The sequence below is a fragment of the Rattus norvegicus genome, chromosome 3, assembly GCF_036323735.1.
Source record: "Rattus norvegicus strain BN/NHsdMcwi chromosome 3, GRCr8, whole genome shotgun sequence".
NCBI lineage: Eukaryota > Metazoa > Chordata > Mammalia > Rodentia > Muridae > Rattus > Rattus norvegicus.
Window position 1 is genome coordinate 181,892,557 of NC_086021.1, and position 16,106 is coordinate 181,908,662.

Genomic DNA, 16,106 nt, shown 5'->3' on the forward strand with positions numbered 1-16,106 from the left:
ACATTTCCACCGTGTCTTCTCTAATGGTGTGTGAAATTCAACCAGTGGGCTGTGATGGCCACATATGATTCAAATGTAACTAATTAGGGGAATTGTATGTGTTCTATTTTTTAATAGGAAGGGGGATGGATGGCGAGACAATTTGGAGAGGGCCGGACTGAGAGCTGTGGGGGGGGGGCATGCAAGGAGGGCAAAGTCCTTAACAACGATGTAATTTATAAAAAGACATTTAATTGGAAGCTATTAGGAGACAAGCCAGCTGCTTTGAAGGACAAGATTAAAAATATTTCATTAACACCCACAGGACGATGGGAATTTGTCGGTGTCCTGAGTCACATATGACCCAGTCCTTTCTTCTAAGAGCAGATGTCAGGGAGATTCAGTGGGTGCTTGGTTCGGGTCGCTGCGTGGATTCTCCTTGGGGACAGTAGGTGGACACTCGTATGCCCTCCAGTGACTTGGGCATCCTTGAGGAGACCACACTTCTCTGTTGTGGGTCTCAACACTTGCCCCAGCTGGGCCCCCGTTGCTTGTCACCTGTCAGCACATTCAGCCTTGAACGTGCCAGCTGGTCTGGTGAAGGGGTGCACTGCCACACCCCCATCAGAGAAGGCTGAAGACCTGATCTTGGCTCCTTGCTTACCCAGAGGAGAGGCCTCGAGGCAACAAAGACACCTAGAGCCAGAGCTTGCCGAGAGAAGTGCCAGAGGCCAGGACAAACGGTGGACTCCAGGCCAGGCCAGGAAAGGGGTGAGTAGAGCCAGGAGCATCTTGTAAGGCTATGACACAAAAAAGTTTGTGGTGGTTTGAATATACTTAGCTTAGGGAGTGGCACTATTAGGGGATGTGGCCTTGTTGGAGTGGGCGTGGCCTTGTTGGAGTGGGCATGGCCTTGTTGGAGTGGGCGTGGCCTTTGTTGGAGTGGGTGTGGCCTTGGAGTGGGTGTGTCATGGTGGGGGTGAGTTTGGAGATCCTCCTCTTAGCTTCCTGGAGGACAGCCTCCCAGTGGCCATCAGGTTTAGATGCACAACTCTGATCCTTCTCCAACACCACAACTGCCTGCCTGGAGGCTGCCATGCTTCCTGCCATGATGATAATGGACAGAATCTCTGAACCTGTAAGCCAGCCCCAATTAAATATGTCTCTTATAAGAGTAGCCTTGGTCATGGTGTCTCTTTGCAGCAATGGAAACACCAACTAAGACAGAGTTCTAGGTAAGCAGCCAACGCCTATGTGGGGCTGGCACCCAAGCAAAGAGGCTCCAGGTGGTCACAGCTTGGGCATTTTGAGAAGGAAAGTAAAGAGGTTATCTGATGACAGCCAAAACTTTGAAAGGAATGCTCCTGTCCTGACTGAAATCTGTAAGCAACTGAAAAAGCACAAGGGGCAGGATGGGTAATCTTCATGGTCAAGTAGAGCTAAGGTTGAAGCACATCTCTGAGCACGCCTGGGAGGACGTCTGCAGAAAGCGTCACCTAGGGAAGGAGGGCACACCCTGAATACAGGGCTGCTGCCCAACAGGGAGGGACGGAAAAGAGATCTGCCTTCCAGAGCTGGTGTGTCCGTCTGTCTCTGCCACCATCCTTAACTGACACCAGACTCCATGTTCTTCAGCCTCACAGACGAACTGAAGGCAAAATGCTGTCCAGGAACCTTCTAGGCCCTCAGTGTGTCTAGACTGGTACCTCCAAGGCATGCGGCCTCATGGATAGAGCAGTTATGGTGTTTGCAGCCTCCCTAGGAGTGTACGCGCCGATTGTTGGACTATTCAGACTGTTGTGTGAGCCAACCTAATAACTCCCTTTAATACACACACCACACAGGCACACACACACGAACACACACACACACACACACACACACACACACACACACACGTTCCATTAGTTCTTCTCAGTAACAGTCCCAACCAGGTCTCCCCCACACTGCGCAGGCCATGGGAGATAACGTGAGTCTCATAAACTGTTGCCAACAAATGAAGCCTGTAGCTAAGTGTCATGGGATGAGTGTCCTGGGGCGGCATCCCAGCCAGGGAAAGATCACCGAGTAAAAGCTAAATAAACCAGTGTTCGTTCATATGTGGACTTTACTGACTATGAGAATTACCTTCCATCACTAACTTCATACAGCCTAGGATCACCTGGGAAGAGATGAACGGATGACAGCTTGTCTACATTGAGTTGTCCTGTGGGAACATCTGCGGGCATCGTCTTAATTGAGTTCATTAATGTGGGAAGACTGAGCCCACTGTGGGCAGCAGCATTCCCTAGACAAGAGGTCCTGCACTGTATTCGAGGGCAAATCGAGCTAAGCACTAGCAATCAAGCATCTCCCTCTGCTCTTGACTGTGGCTGTGGTATGACTGACGTTCCTGCCTGGACCTCCCCACAGAGGTGGACCATAACTTTGAGAGTAGGAATAAATTTCTCTTTCCACGAGTTGCTTTTTGTCAAAATATTTTATCACAGCAACAGAAATAAAAGCAGGACATTATTATTAATATCCGTAATTATTTTCATCAATTCTGACAAGTATATTATATCCCCCTGAGACATCCGTGGCAGATCATCTGTGTCAGGGTATGTGGAAGCTCCTAGTGTTGTCTTCGATATATTCTCAACTCTAAAAATACATATATATTTTAAGCCAGGCGCAGAGGTCCAAGTCTAGAATCCCAGCACTTAGGCAGCAGAGGCAGGATGAAGGAGGATCAGGAGTTCAAGGCTGCGCTTGGCTACACGTCGAGCCAGCCTAGGCTAAACAAAATCTTGTCTCGAGAACCAACCGAACAAGCACAAACTACTCTAGCTGGAGGTGTACTCAGTTGGCAGCGTGTTTGCCTGGCGTGCACAAAGCCCTGGACGGGTCCCATCCTCCACACAACATGAACCATGCATGATGGCACACACACCCGTAGTTCTCTGGAGGCACAGAGAGGAGGTGAGGGTCCAAAGCCATCCTAGGCTATATAAACACGTTCAAGACCAGCATAGGCCACACGAGAGGCCAGTTATAAGCAAGCTGTTCCAAAGCTCTTACATGAAGAGAATTTTCTGGGGTCTCTGGAACCTGCTGGTGGATCGCTCCTGAGGAATACAGAACTGAAACCCAAGATGTCATTTCCCACCTGTCATCTGGTTACTTGGAAGCAAAACTCACTCCAGAATGAAGAGGAGGCGCACGGGCAAGTAGAACTCGTGATGTCCTGGAACTGTAGCTGTGAGCTTTCGTTTCCAACCTTGTTTTTCTCCATTCTGCATTCTGCTGCTTGAGTCTTACGCTCATGGTTTTCTGGGCATCGATGAGAATCACCCCTCACCTCTGATCTACTCAGTAGCCCCTAGATCATGCTCTCTCATACTCAGAGGTATTTGGAAATAAATGAATCAGAGGGGTTGTTTAAGGAGTCTGCGCTTTGGCCAAATGTCCTGCTGTTTCTGTGGGTCCAGGTCGCAGGAACCTCTGAGCTCAAGGGTTTTTTTTCGTTTCCTTCCAATGAGGCAAGCTGCCCCAGGAGAATGGTGGTTAGGCCAGCCTTGCAGTGGGGCTTGAATTCTTGGCTCCTCTGTTCTCCTTGGTTTGTGGGTATTGTTTTATTTGGGGATGGCAGGGTGAGGCACAGTTGTGGTTTGGAGTTTCCTGTGTGCCTCAGACTTCACTGGGGGGAGCATGGGCTTCGTGTCCCAGCCACCGTCATTGTGGGGCTGCCATCCTCACCTTGAATCCTTGACCTGGCAAAACTTTGTACAGAAAAAATGTACAGATAAAATGTATAAATAAACATTTTTGTTTGTTTGTTTGTTTTTGTTTTTGAGACAAGGTTTCTCTGTGTAGCCCTGGCTGTCCTGGGACTCATTTTGTAGACCAGGCTGGCCTTGACCTCAGAGATCCACCTGCCTCTGCCTCCCCAGAGCTGGGATTTTTTTTTCAGGTGGCCTAGCTTTCTCAGGGAAGACACAGTCCTGTGTGGTCCTTGTTTTCCTGGTGCCTTAGCCCTGGGCTCCACATGTGTGACTAAAAATGGGACTGTCTGGATGCAGATCGGTGTCAGGCGAGCCCAGGATGCTGCCCTCTCTGCCCAGCTCCAGAGCATCACTCACTCCTTGCTGCCTGTAACAAACCCTAGAACAGCGCTTCTCAGCCTGTGGGTTGACCCTTTCACAGGGGCTGCCTAAGACCATGGGGAAACACAGACACTTACATTACAATTCATAACCATATCCAAATTTATAGTTGTGAAGTAGTAACAGGAATAATTCTATGGCTGACAGTCACCAAAACACAAGGAACTGTATTACATGGTCAGAGAGTTAGGAGAGTTGAGAGCCACTGCCCTAGAGGTCAGCAGGACCGGTCCTTTTATGAGTCCCAACTATTTGAAGATGATATAGATTTTAGGGTGGGACAATTCAGAACCCTGGATCTGGATCTGAGCTGGCCAGCTTGCTGCTTCTCCCTTGTCGGTACCACCAGGGTGAGCTCTCCAGCACTGCTCTGGCTAGGCCAGTGCTGCCAAGGGCAGGAGGTCAAATCAGCCTTCCTGCTCACAAGCCCTCTCATGCCCTGGGGCCAGCCTCCTGACTACCGGGAGTTGGGGCAAGAAAGGAGTTGTGTCCAGAAGGAGGGAGAGGAGGGAGAGGAGAAGAGGGAGAGGGAGGGCATGGACCAGCATTTGAGCCACCTCCCAGCATGGGAGTGTTGGCCCCAGCTCCCTCCACTCCCTCAGGGCAGTTCACATGCACCCGCCCCCCACCATGAAGGAGGATCTTTTTCAATTCGAATATTTGTCAGGGTTCCCCTGCCACCTATTCTATTGGTGGACAGACTGAAAGCCCAGAGCAGAGTCCTTGTATCCAGGGCAAGAGCACATGAACTTAGCACAAGGTCGCACGCAGTGGGCACCGCACACACTAGGACAAAGCCTAAATATAACAGAGAGAGCAACAGCCTCTGCTGAAAGCAGCCTTGGGAATCTCCTAAGTCCATGGGCTGCCCAGGGTTTGACCATTCAGCCTCAGCCCACAGTGCGTGTACAGAAAGGCGCAAGTTCTATTTTTCTTTTTGCTGCTGTGACAGAATACTCAAGGCTGAATAATTTACGGGGAAACAGAAATGTCACTCTTGTCATTCTGGAGGGTGGCTGCGACATCTGGTGACAGTGTTCCTGCTGTGACATCCTAGTCAGAAGGCAGAAGGGCAAGCTGGGGCTAAGAGGAGGAAATGGGGTCTAAGCCACTTACCCCAGAGATGATGGCTTTCATCTGCACTGAGGGCAGAGCCCTTGGGACCGACTGCCTGTGACTCCCATCCCAAGGGCAGTGAGCTGCATCCAAAGGATGGGAAGAGACTAGCTTCACCTTCTGCAAATACATCCACAGCACAGCACAGGCCATAAGTGAAAAGCAGGTTATAGTGGCCTCTTTTTGATTGAGATGGTGCTGCACCTGTGACAGCTCCAAGATGCCCTCCCCAAGGTGGCGCTCAGTGCAGCAGCAGCAGCAGCAGCAGCAGCAGCAGCAACAGCAGCAGGACACACAGATGCCACACCCCAGCTTCAGTGTGGTCAATACCTGTAATTCCAGCATTCAGGGGGATGACGCAGGAGGAAGAGCAGGAGCTCAAAGCCAGTGTAGGTTACAAAGTGAGTCTCTCTCTCCCTCTCTCTCTCTCTCTCTCTCTCTCTGTGTGTGTGTCACACACACACTTGCACAAACACACATGCACACTCACATACATGTACACACACATACATGTACGCATATGTGTACACACGCGTGCACACACAAATGATAACTTCCATTCTGACATTTGCTATGAATGACATGCTGTGCATAACCAGAAAGTAGGATTATTCATGATTATGGAGACACCAAATTGAGGGAACTAGAGAGGGGGCAGCCCATCTCCTTCTCTCTGGCCAGCTCCCCAAACCAGATTTGTGACACTGAAGGAACCTCTTCTGGAAGGTGTCTTCCATCAGTAAGTGGACCTGGCTGGCCACTCACTGCATAGCTGAAGATGACCTTGTCCTTCCAGTCATCCCTTCTGCTCCTCCTGGGTGCTAGGACTCAGGTTAGGCCGGCCACGTCCAGTTGTGCGGTGCTGGAGGCTGACCCAGGGCTTTGTGCATGCTAGGCAGGTGCCCTACTGACGGAAGCACAGCCCCAGTCCCCCTGCTGTGCGTTTGAACGGATGACTGTGGCAGGCTTTGGCGCACAGGCTGCTCTCTGTTTCTGACCTAATCGGACTCAACTGGAATTTGCAATAATGGCGTCTTCAGAACGTCATTTTGTAAATGTCCGGAGGAACGATACACCCAAAGGTTTTCGACGGGGCCTGAGAATTAGCCGGCGCCCAGCAAGCGGCCGTGAGGGTTACGTATGGGCAATACCGTCGCTGTGGCAACAGGGAAAACGGGCTAGGTTTTCCGGCGCTCTGCCCGCTCTGCCGGTTGAAACGCTCTGAGGATGGGCAGGGAAGGATACATCCATCAGGTGCTTCTGATTAGCCATCTCGTAGTTGCCACATAACCATAACGGGAACAAACATCTTAGCGAGGAAGACTAAAGGAAACTCTATTTCCTGAAAGTGACAAGTCGGGACGCATGTGATAAGACTCAAACATCCTGGAGTGGCAGGGTCTCCCTGGCTTTGAGTGGCACGGAGCCGTCCTGTGCTTGTCTCCGAGCCCAGCATTGACATATTTTGTCACTAATTGCTTCTTCAAACCTCATCGATGATCTTTTGCACTTTCTGCAAAGAAATGTTGAAAGCTTTTAACGAAGAAATTAATTATGTATAGTCTTGGATGCAAATTAGACTAATTAATTGTAGCATTGATACCCTCTCCTAGCACAAAATATGAGAAGTGGCGTTATCCATATTTATAAGGCGCGGTGAATTTTGACAGATGACTGCAGACCGTGATGAAAAGGTGGTCAAGGTGTCTGCGGGGACGCCTTTCCTGTGACAGATGCATGTGGCTGCCTCTCGTGAGAAGTTTACTTGAGTTGACAGCAATACCGACTTTTGGAATGTTGAGATAGGAAAACTTTCAGTAAAAAAAAAAATGGATTTTTTTTTTTAAAAATTCTTTCTTTCTTTATTTCTTTTGCCAAGATGGAAACTCGCACAGCACTGCAGTGACTTGGCACCGAGCGTGTCCTGGGAAGATGCACCTGGGTCTCCCTGTGCTTTGAGGTGCACACTCCCCTGTCAAACTCGCATATAGGTACTGAAGCCTCGGGCCCCAGTGTGAGCAGTGTTTGGAGGTGGGGCTTTGATGGTTTGTCCTCATCCATGGGTTCATCTGATGGTGGAGCTATGCTCTGAAGGCGTCTGGGATATGGTGAACTTGGAGATAGAGGCACTGAGGCCTGGTGGGTAGGACACCAAGAATCTGCCCCAGGGATCCGGGCAAGCTCCTTCGCCACAGGTTGTGGCCTTGTGTGCCAGGCAGGATTCCTAAAAGGCCCCTCCAGAGCTTCCTGTCTTGATCCTTAGGACTGAGAGACCGAGGCTCAATGACCCTAATAACCTATACTCCAGCTCCATAGTTGATCTGCTTCTGGAAACTACTGCCCTGCTGCTATGTCTTCCTGATGAGCGGGGACCAGAGCCTGCCACTGTCCTAGAGCAGGGGATGCTCTAAAGAGACCCCAGACCCCAGTGCTACCACTCAGGCTGTCAGAGGACAGAATGAGGCAATTAGAGTTGGGGATTCCAAGCCGGAAGGGAACGGCTGAAGCCTGGTGCCACTAACGAGGGAATTTGTCTACTGGAAAGAGATTCCAGTCTGGCACCTTGCTGGAGAGACTGGAGTCCAGATTATGACTAGTCAGTGATGGGTGGGACCTGAGACAGTGATGGGTCAGTGATGGGCGGGACCTGAGACAGTGATGGGTAGGTGATGGGCAGGACCTGAAACAGTGATGGGTCAGTGATGAGTGTGACACACCTTGGCCAGGGTGGCTGGGCTGTGTAGACTTCTTATCCTCTACTAAGATCTAAACTTTATGTCAGAACCTTAAAGAACTTTGGGGCGTGCCTTAGGGTTCCAACTGCTATGAAGAGACACCATGACCAAGGCAACTCTTATAAAGGACAATATTGAATATAACTGCCTAGCTTCTCCCTCCTCAGGAACTACTAGCTGGGTCTGGGGCCCCCACAGAAGACAGACAACCCAGCAGAGGCCCCCCAGCCAGGCAGGCAGACAGACCTGTGACCCAGCTTACAGGTTCAGAAGTTTAGTCCATTATCATCATGGTGGGAAGCATGGCAGTGGCCAGGCAGACATGGTGTTGGAGACTGAGCTGAGCTCTAGGTCTTGATCAGAAGGCAGCAGAAGGAGATTGTGTCTCATTGAGCTTCGCTTGAGCCTAGGAGACCCCCAAGCCCCGCCCCCACAGTGAAACACTTCCTCCAACAAGGCCATACCTCCTAGCAATGGGCCAAGCATTCACACACATAAGTCTATAAGGATCAAACCTGTTCAAACCAGTACAGGCTGTCCCTGGGCCTCTGTCGCTCTTCCCGGTGAATGAATCTCTTCTTTGCACTTTTCATTACGCTTCATCCCTTTAAGTGGCTTGGGTTGGTCAAGCCCAGCTGGTGAGGGTCAGACCTTAACAACTCTGAGAAAAAAACAAAACAAAACAAAAACAAAAACCAGGCCGCTCGAAGCTGCAGGTGAACCTGGGAAAGGGGTCACCAGCAGGCATGGTCCCAGCTGCACCACTTACCCAGGGAAGGGGAGGGACTCGTCCATCCCTTGGCAAATCATGAGCTGAGCTGTTTGGGTTTTCTTGGAGCTTCCTGCTGTCACTGCTCCCAGATCCATTTTCCTTAAACTCCCAAGCGTTCCAGCTGGGCTCCCCTCAGCATCCTCGTCCTCCTTGAAGTGAGGTCAGCTCCTAGCTTCTCCCTCCTCAGGAACTGCTAGCTGGGTCTAGAGCGCCCCGAAAGACAAACATCCCAGCAGAGGCTTCCAACCAGCCAGGCAGACAGACCTATGACCTAAGCGACGTCATACAGTTTTAACACAACCCACAAGACCCTGGTCAGCCTTTATCACAGAGCACTCTCCTCCAGAAATAAATCTAAATTTCTGAGCCCTTCCAAAGCCTCCCTGGACCTCCTGCCAGCCTGAGGATTCTGGCCTATGCTTCTCATTTGAGGTATGTTAAGCGTGTTTTAGGCTGTCAGTATGTCGGGAGGAGGGGGAAAGAGGCATTAGGTCAGCCTATGTAAGAAGCCAGTGAGTGGGAAGAGAGCAAACCCCCTACAACCCAGGCACAGGTTATAGAGCGTGTGGACACCTGTAGAAAACACTTCCTGTGCAAATGCCCTGTTACTCAGCCTTCTGGGTAGAGGGGGACACTGAGTGTCAACCTGAGTGTCAAATTTTCTTTTTTTTTCTTTTCTTTTTTTTTTTTTTCCGGAGCTGGGGACCGAACTCAGGGCCTTGCGCTTGCTAGGCGAGCGCTCTACCACTGAGCTAAATCCCCAACCCCAAGTGTCAACTTTTATTTTGCTCTCACCAACTTCAGTTCTTAGGCATTTCCCTCCTTTTTTCTTTCTTTTGTTCCCCCCAAGATTTTCAAGACAGGATTTCTCTGGGTAACAGTCCCGGCTATCCTGAAACTCCCTTTGTAGACCAGACTGGTCTCGAACTCACAGAGATCTGTCTGCCTCTGCCTCCCTAGTGCCAGGATTAATGGCGTGAGACACCACCACCACCACCACCACTGGCTGGTATTTTTCTATTTAATGAGTCCTCTCTGTTTTACCAATATCCATAGGTCTTTTCTTCGGGAGCCATGAGAACCTGGGAATACAGCTCTCTGACTCCAGTACCTGCCCAGAACGTCACCGCCCTCAGAAATGTGCAACAGGGAAGGGTGATGTATGTGCATGTGTGGCCTTCTACTGTATTTGCACAGCTAGAAGGGGAGTGGTTATTTTAAACAGGAAGCAGCATGCTGGAAGTTGGTTCTTGGTTTTGTTTTTTTGATACAGGGTCTTACGTAGCTCAGGCTGGACCTCAACTCAACGTAAGCTGAGGATGACTTTGAACTCCTGTGCTGGTCATTACAGGTCTGCCCCACACAGTCTTACACATTGCTGGAAACGGAGCCCAGACCACTGTGCTTTTTCTCCCGTTTCTTTCCAGACCCTTTCAGATCACTCAGAACACCTCTCCCCTTCTTTCCTTCTGGGACTTTAAGGGTTCAAACTCTTCAGGCCTAGGGGCAGAGACCTGTCAGTCCTACTACTTGTTAGGCTCAGGCTGGAGGACTAACGCTTCAAGACCTATTGGGGCCTCAGAGCGAGTGGAGAGCTAGCCTGTGAACTTAGCAAGGCTCTGTCTCAAAATCAGCTGTAGAGCCGAGAAGGCTGGTTGCAGAGAACTCAGCCGATGGAGTTCTTCCCCGTCTGCTCGGTGGTGCTCGGATCTTCAACTTCAGCACACACACGAGCTTAAAACCTGGCCCCACACAGTTGCCAACTCTGCCCTGACCCTCATCTGAAGCTGGTCTTTCCAGAAATTCCCCCGGGAAGCTGCACATGCTCACCCCCCCCCCCCAACCATCTTCAGAGCAAAGAGTGAGGCCGTGTGTGGGAAAATGTCAGTCTCTTTGTGGTGGTTGGGCGATGGGTTTATGTTAGAAATACTCTGCTCTAGATAAAACAAACCTTTTCCCTTAGCATTAACCTCCGTATTTATTTTTCACACCGCCCTCGTCCCCTGCTTTACAGGCTCCTGGAAATGGCCAAGTCTGACTCTCCTCATCCACACGCTTGCTGGTTGTCCCTAGACCTCCCTGTGGGGTGCTTTTTGACAAGGTCTGCCTCCTGTTTAGAAGTTTCATGATCTGGGCATTCCAGTTCCCAAAGTCAGTCCTCGATGGGCGCCCCTGTGGCCGAGGCTCAGAGTAAGGTAGCAGCAGCTTGAATGGTGGGTGGCTGCAGAGCCTAGCCACCCAGGATGCAAAGCCCAGGCACAGCAGAGACAACCAAGCCTGTAGGAGCTCCTGGGTCTAGGCTGTACTGGTGGAGGAGAGGACCTCAGGTCGCTACTGAGTCTCACTGATGTTGGAAAGAGCCAGGTCTCCCCTGTCCCTACTGCCTTACACCGTGCTTTGTCTTGGCCACTCACCTCCTGCCTCCCTGTGCACCTTTGATGGCTTCAAAGCAGGGTCCCCAGATTTTTCTGCAAAGGGCCAGATGGTAAAATTTTAGATGTTCTGTTACACTGGTACCTTCCTTGTAAGAACATGAAAGTCCAGTGTCCCAGAAACCTCTGTCTTGTAGGCAAACTGGGATGTTCTCCTACTTCGTCTGTCTCCATGGTAAGCAGAGCCTGTATAAAGGAGTGAGTGTGTCTGGGTACCACAGGGTTTCACCGTGTAGACCTGGCCGTCCTAGAACTTGCTCTGTAGACCAGGCTGGCCTCAAATGCAGAGATCCACCTGCCTCTGTCTCCCGAGTGCTAGGATTAAAGGCGTGTGCCACCACCGCCTGAATGAAGCTTTATTTATAAAGCAAATGTCCAGCCAGATATGGCTCTCAGCCCTCACCTCCATCACCTCTGCAAAGGCCTCACTGAGGAGCCAGCTTCTGCAGGAGAGTTTTGTCTACTAAGACTCTTCTGGCATCTTCTCTAGGGAACCATGTTTACCAAAGAGTAACATCACCTCTGTAAGTTTAGGGTATGAACATACACAAAGATACACACACACACACACACACACACACACACAGAGAGAGAGAGAGAGATAGATAGATAGAGAGAGAGAGAGAGAGAGAGAGAGAGAGAAACATTCACATATGCACACAGACACAGATACAGACATATGCAGACACACATGGAGATACATACACACAAAGAGACACTCATATATGCCCACAGAGACACACATATACACAAACACACAGAGATCTAGACACACACACACACACACACACACACACATATACACACACACACCAGGGTTACTCAGCTCTGGGGTGACTTTTCTCTGACAGCGTCTGAGGGATGAGGTGGGCTAATATCCTAGACTATGACCAACTCCCCTATCGTTCTCTTCTCCACCCGTCAATCTCCCAGGTCCCTCCTCAGGGTCTGCTTCCCTAGGATCTCAATCCTGTCTCTCTCTCCACCCACCCGCATCCTTGTCTGCTGTCCACAGTGCTCTTGGCTACCCAGCCCTGAGCAATTGTCTGTTCGCTCTAGTGCACGAATCTCTAAGCTAGAGCAGTCTGTCTGTCTGCCTGTCTGCTGAACTGGATCTAATCACGGGGTAGTGTGGTTGCAGGGATCGACCCGCTTTACATGTGGAAGCATGAGATGAGGTTCAGGGGGCTCAGTTTGTGGCTTCGAATATGGAGGAAGAGGCCACAAGCCAAGAACTGAGCACAGCACCCAAAAGTCAGGAGAGGGCAGGGCAGAGACCCCCTAGACTCTCCAGAGGAGCCACGGCCCGGTCTACCCCCCCCCCCCGTTACGCCCTGAGGCTGATGTTCTACTTCTGATGTCTACAAGTCGAGATAATAAATTCCAATGCTTTTAAAAAAAATGGCTGTACTTGTGAGCCCTGACGTATATCATCTATTATAGCGACAACAGGAATCTCATGCCATGGAATAGAATCAGACTTACCGGGGACCATCTCTGAAGAAACTTTATTGTAAGTAGCCATCGAGTCAAAGGAAACCCTTTCTAGCTGTGATCCGCAAGTCTGCTCCCACGAAACCAGAAACTCCATCAGTCTGAGTCCCAAAGGCGTGCTTAAGGCGGGGCACCCACATCTTTTTCCACAGCTCACAGAATGGGAGTAGAGGTCTGAGCAACTCAGAAGACACAGGAAGAGCCCAGGCAGCGTCTCCACAACCCGCTTCACCTGGCCGCCCACTCCTACCCCCACAGAGAGGCAGGTAGCAAGTGTGATGGTTAGCGTTGAGGAGTCTGCAGTCACCAGGAGACAAGCCTAGGTTGTATTATATGATACAGGAAGGCAGCCAGCTCTCTGTGGGCAAACCATTTCTGCCCTATGATCCTGGATTGCACAAATGGAGAAAGGGAACTGATCGGGGGTGAGTATGCAAGGCTCTCGCAACAGACCGCTGCTTCAAGCTCCTGTCACTTTGACTTACCACAACCTTGCACTGTGAGCCAAAGAAGCTTCCTTTGCCCCCTGAACCTGCTCTTGCCACAGAATTTTGCCATAAGAACGGGAGAAAGAAACTAAGATAATACGTTAACAAACTATGGAAACAGAGTCAGCGCTAATGAAGAGCTTTGCATTGTGGGCTCATTTTACTCCCTGAAGAAAAGCGAGCAAACACAGGAAACATTGCACAGCAGAAGGAACTGTGGAGGAGCTGGGCTGAGCCTCAGCAGGAGGCTGACTGTGTCTACTGTCTACGCAACCCTCATCTGTAGGCTGGGCTTTGCTGAGCCCTGCTTGTGACAAAATGTCGCATTGTAAAATATTCAGCCAGTGCACAGGGGGACCCTCACCCACCTGATAATCCCTCTTACAGGACAAAACCATGTTTCTTCCTTCCTCTGTATCAACTGAGATGACTCCTGGATTATTCCCGAAGGTTCTAAGCATAAAGAAGCCTCAGTAGCCCTCTCTCATCTCCTTCCTACTTATCACAGACTATAGTATGGCACTGACAACTTTGTGACTTAGTCCTGACACAAAGTCTCTGGTGTCTTAGTTACTTTTCTCATCCTGTGACCAAATAAATATCTGGCGAGGACAACTTAAGGTTGGTTCTGGCTAACAGTTTGAAGACAATTGGAGTGGAGCCGGAGGCAACTGGTTACATTTTATCTGCTGTGGAACCAGAGAGAGGTGAATGCTGGAGTTTGCCTTGCACTGCTGTTGACTCAGTCTGGCAAGCGAGCTCCTAGGATAGTGCTACAAATAGTCTATGTAGAGTTTCCTACTTCCGGCTAAATTCTGGAAACATCCTCCCAGACAACCCGCCCCCCCAATGTGTCTCCTAGTTACTTCTAAATCCAGTCAAGTTGAGGGAAGATTGGCAAGGGGTCAACACATGCCCTCTGTCATCTCATCATTGTCCTCCCCTGCTCTCGCCAGTCTCCTGGAGGGGCGTCGAGGTGGGGCAGGAAGAGTCCTGGGATCCAGTGTTCGATCAACAGTTTCGGAGAGCTGCCTCGGTGCTCCTAGGCCCCAGGCCTGGCCTCTCCTCTCACTAGCTATGAAATCTGCACCGAGTTGATCAACTCTTCTGTTCACAGTTTCTGCATCTGTGATGCAGGAAACGGCCCCCAAAATTGGGAGAGCGAGGTACGTGGCCAGTGCGGTGTGGTAGTGTGGTGGGTTGGAAATTCACTACCTGCTATGGGTTCAAGAAAGAACAGGGCTGGGATATGCTTAGAGGAAGTGAGTGCACTTGCCCAGTGTGGAAAGACCTGGGTTCTGTCCTTCCTGGTGAAAGGTCAGGTCTAGACCTGAGGCCCAATGTGGCTGCTTACTGTGTGGTCTTAGGTGAGCGACTTAACGTCTCTAAAGCTTGGGACTTTCGTCTAAAAAGGGTGATAATTTTAGCTATTAGGGTGTTGTGATAACTCTGTATGAAGTTGCCAAACAAAACACAGGACACCAATTAATTTTGAATTTCAGAAAAAACAACGAACACCTTTTTTGTATTCATAAGTCTCAAACACGGAATGTTTATTCCCTAAGCCTGCCAGGCCCCTTTCAATAGATAACACAGGGGTGGAGGCTGGCCAGTGCTGATCTGATGGCATCTGGCCAGTGCTGGTCTGATGGCATCTCACTGGAGGTGAATGGTAGTAGTGTGTGTTGGCAACTCACCTGCCATGTGGTTAGGCTAGACAAGGTAGGAGTCTGTCAACACCGAAGCCACACGGACGAGCTCCCCACCCTTCCCCATTCTTACTCTGAGTAACTTCTGCTTTGCCCAACCAGCCTCTGAGTCCCATTGTCCCAAAACTGAGTCAGGTTCCCCTTTCTATGGAAAGTTGTCCCCTGCTCCTAGGTGGGACAGTGGCTCCAGAATGACTTCAGGGTGGGCAGGAGGCCCTGCTTCCTAACTCTTATTGGAAGGGGGCTGGCTTCCTGAAAATCCTGGTGCCCTGAAGATAGTTCTAGAAGTTCTCCTCCCATAGACTAAGTCCTCCCTCTGATTACCTCTTCCCATGATTCTCCTTTTCTTGAAACATTTTTTGCCAGAATCCTCCTCTTCTTAGTACTTTTTTTCCCCCAAGATCTTCTTCCCTTCTCAAACCCAGCAAGCTAGTTGTAGTGGCCCACACCTCTAGGATACATTGAAGAAAGAGAAACAGTGATCGCCAGTTTGAGGCCAGCCTGTGCTATGCATTAAGGTCAACCATGGGAACCCGTACCTTTAGCCTCAGCACTTGGAAAGCAGAGACAGACAGATCTACGTGATTCTGAGGTCAGCCTGGTCTACGTATGTAGTTCCAGGAAAGCCATGGCTACACAGTGAGACCTTCATCTCAAAACAAACAAACAAACAAACAAACAAACAAACAAACCCAGCAAAACAGCGGGCTTCACGTAGGTTTTTTTCGATCTTGCGCATTGTCCCATTTTATTTTGCTTCTGTTTTTCTCCCGGTGCATATATCTTTTTTTTTTTTCTTTTTTTTTTTTTTCGGAGCTGGGGACCGAACCCAGGGCCTTGCGCTTGCTAGGCAAGCGCTCTACCGCTGAGCTAAATCCCCAACCCCGCATATATCTTTTAAATGGAGGATGCCGGCACATGGTTTTAAATTTGCAGCACCGGCAGAATCTGACGCTGATTCCCAGTCTGTGGTACACAGCAGTCTTATAGCACTAATCTCTTTGAGCCAAGTGTCTGTCCAAGGTATCTGTGCGGCTCTCCAAAGACTGGCCGCTTCTGAAGTCACCCACTAGTGCCCAATCCTTGCTGGGGTAGTTGGTTTGGATAAGTACAGCCGCCATTCTATTTGAATGCTTGCCCCATAGGGAGGGGCACTATTAGGAGGTATGGCCTTGTTGGAGGGCACATGATCTGGGAGGAAGTGTATCACTGTTGGGGGCGGGCTTTTAAGGTCTG

The 16,106-nt window shown here is 50.2% G+C and overlaps 1 long non-coding RNA gene across 3 annotated transcripts; it reads right to left on the reverse strand.

Moving 5' to 3' along the window:
• Positions 1-245: 245 nt before the first annotated feature.
• On the reverse strand, positions 246-13,046 carry LOC120101815 (uncharacterized). 3 transcript variants are annotated; one of them, XR_005502807.2, is made up of 3 exons: positions 12,665-13,046; positions 8,745-8,950; positions 246-8,636 (listed from the first exon to the last, which is right to left on the reverse strand). It is a non-coding gene; the product is annotated as an uncharacterized LOC120101815 (long non-coding RNA). The 3 variants fall into 3 exon arrangements; XR_005502805.2 differs by having other exon boundaries at positions 8,745-9,018; XR_005502806.2 differs by lacking the exon at positions 12,665-13,046 and having other exon boundaries at positions 246-6,753; positions 8,491-8,636; positions 8,745-12,658.
• Between the last annotated feature and the right edge of the window lie 3,060 nt (positions 13,047-16,106).